This window comes from Rhagoletis pomonella, unplaced genomic scaffold (genome assembly GCF_013731165.1).
Source record: "Rhagoletis pomonella isolate Grant_MI unplaced genomic scaffold, Rhpom_1.0 Rhpom_scaffold_00007, whole genome shotgun sequence".
NCBI lineage: Eukaryota > Metazoa > Arthropoda > Insecta > Diptera > Tephritidae > Rhagoletis > Rhagoletis pomonella.
Window position 1 is genome coordinate 24,133,957 of NW_023458561.1, and position 2,773 is coordinate 24,136,729.

Consider the following 2,773-nt stretch of genomic DNA (forward strand, 5'->3'; position numbering starts at 1 on the left):
AAAAAAATAATAAAGAACAAAGAAGCGGCAGGAATTAGTAACAATATACATATGTAAAGGAGGAATAAAATTTGGCGTCTGCCAGCAGCAGCAGCGCCAGCAAGCGTGGGAGGCAATGTGCTTTAAATTCTGCGCTGTTTTCTTAGTCGCATAAACATTTTTGGCAATTTTCCGATAATCCGAGACATTAAGCTCCACTCCAGTAGTTTGATGTGTGTTCGGACATTAATGTGTTGCTGGCTCGCCTTTCCAATTGATAAGGAAGCTTACCACTATAATGACAATATTTTCTGGAATGCTAGCACTCCTTCTGGCACGGAAGCGTAAATGTGCATGCAAAGCTTTGCTGCGACGCGAAGGAAGAAGAAAGGAATTTCTAACTAGGAGAAGGCTGAATATGCGAACAATAAAGCGATTTCAAAAGGTTGCAAGGCAAACAATGCAATGCCACGCGAACAATGGCGAATGTGAAAATTATGAGCGCATTTCGCTGTCAATGTTGAGGTCAGTGCGAAGCTATGCATTTAGTCTAATAGGAGGAGTGGGGGCAGATAAGCACATGCTGCATTATCTCTATTTTATTTTAAAATTTACCATCTTAAGTTTAAATTGGAAGATTCACTATTTATGGTTTATACTTTTGCATTAACGCAATTTGAGAGCATACCTGAAATTGGCCTTTGGCCTTAAGTTTCAATTGTAAGATTGTGCGTACATGCGTGGAAATCGATAAGGTTGTAAAAGAGTTCAAAGCATTAAAAAGTAAGGAGGGATCGGACGCAAAGCGCTTGATGTGAATTACTTTTCGATTTGTATGCAAATAATCGAAGATCTACATATGTATACTAGGGTGGTATTAAAAAATACCAACACATTGGGTCACTCTTTCATTTTATTATACAAAGACTTCCAAGAAAATTTCAAAATTTTAAACAAAATTAGTGGTTGAAAAAAATTTTATTTTCTTAAATTGCAAAAATTCGTTAAAATTTTTACTTTGGTCAGCGAGTTTATGAATTTAAGCCGTCAAAATAAATAATTTTGTAAAATTGAAGAAAAAAAATGTTTTTTTTTTTTTTAATCCTGGTAGGAACACCAAATTTTGGTTTAGTTTTGAAATTCTTGCGGTTGTCTTTATTTTGTACGCAGAATTGGGCCGAGCTGCTCCTCCAATTTGGAGACTGCCTATTGATGTTTTTATACAAATGGAGGGACTCACAGTTATTTGCCGCCTCCGAATGGCAAATGGGACTACGTATGAGCAGCGATGAGCCGGTAAAGCATCCCTTTGCTGTCAGTTTTCCTTTTAACCTACTGCAAGGGGAAGTCTCTGCGGGCGCAAGGTGGGAAGATTGCACCAACGTACTGGAAAATAGTCGTCTGGCATGGGTGACAAACTCTTGAAACCTTTCAAATCCCTGCGACTGAAAAGCATCATTCTTTGTAAATGGCTGTGTCGATGTGGTATACATAGGTGTCTGGCTTCCATCTACTGATGTTGCGGAGTGTTGCTTATCGCGAAGGGCGGAAATAGCTCACTTGTTTTATTTAGAAGAGATTCAGGTCAACTAGTCTGTCTTCGTTTCTGCCAAAGACACTGGAGATACAGATTGATCTGCACATAAGAAATTGGTTATTTCGAGATCGTCTATGTAAAACCCACCATGTTTACAATAAAGGAAGACTGTTAGAAATCACCCTGCGTACAATTAGAAAGCGTTTAGAGGAAGCCTTTACTCATAAAAATGTTCAAGTAGCATAGTTCCTCGACATCGAAGGGATTTTAAATAACAGCATCATACCGGAGGTGGTAGGTAAATCACTAGATAAGAACGGGGTTGTAAGAAACCTTTTTGGGGTATTCACACCTATCTGGTTATCATGTTATCTGATACACTACTTAGACAGCTAGAGCGGGTACAACGGGCAGCCTTCAGTGACCTATTGCATACCACTTCCACTCTGGTGCTTAAGGTCATACTGAACAAAATATAAGCTCTCATTAAAAAAAAAAACCTTTTTTTAAATTAGATGTTGCTCGGGAAAGGGATTGAACCCAGATTCTGCGAAGTGGGCCTAACAAACCTAGCGTGTGGTATGCTCGAATAGAGAAAAGTAGCTATAGGGAGGGATGGATGGAAGCTTGGCGAACTGTTCATCAAGTGTATCCATTAAAGAAGCAGTAGACACGCTGGTCAAGAGTGTAAATTCAATAAGGGAGGTAATCTACTCAAATAGCCAAATAGAATTCAGCATGCTAAGTCCACTGATAGTGCCCTCAAAATTGGCTAGAGATTGCCGGAACTCCCTCTCAAATGCGTCGCTGAGTGTAGGTAACCGTTGGAGGCGTCATGGACTACCGGCCATTCACTCTGAGATAGACGGGCCTCACGTCAGCTCTGTGTATGCTGGGTGAGTGGATCAGAGCCCGTCAAAAGGAGTTCCATTTGCTTACAGTCACAAGTTTCCATTGTGATGGGGTTTCTGACAGGTAGCGGGTCCGCCATGAGGCAAAAATAATATCTGACCGTTACTCAAAAATATGCATGATTGTACATGGGGCATATAGGCTGCGTTGTCGCACTTTTAGGACGAATTGTTATTAGAAAGAAGATATACGCTGTTAATCAAGAGAATGTCTAAAATGTCTCCGTAAGTATGATCCCAACACAACATACTACAAATGCCATCTGCTGACTTAGCAGAATAGCTTTTTTCCACGAGGTCACCTCAGTTCAGAATGGACGGGCATCGTAGTATGGCGTCATTTTTT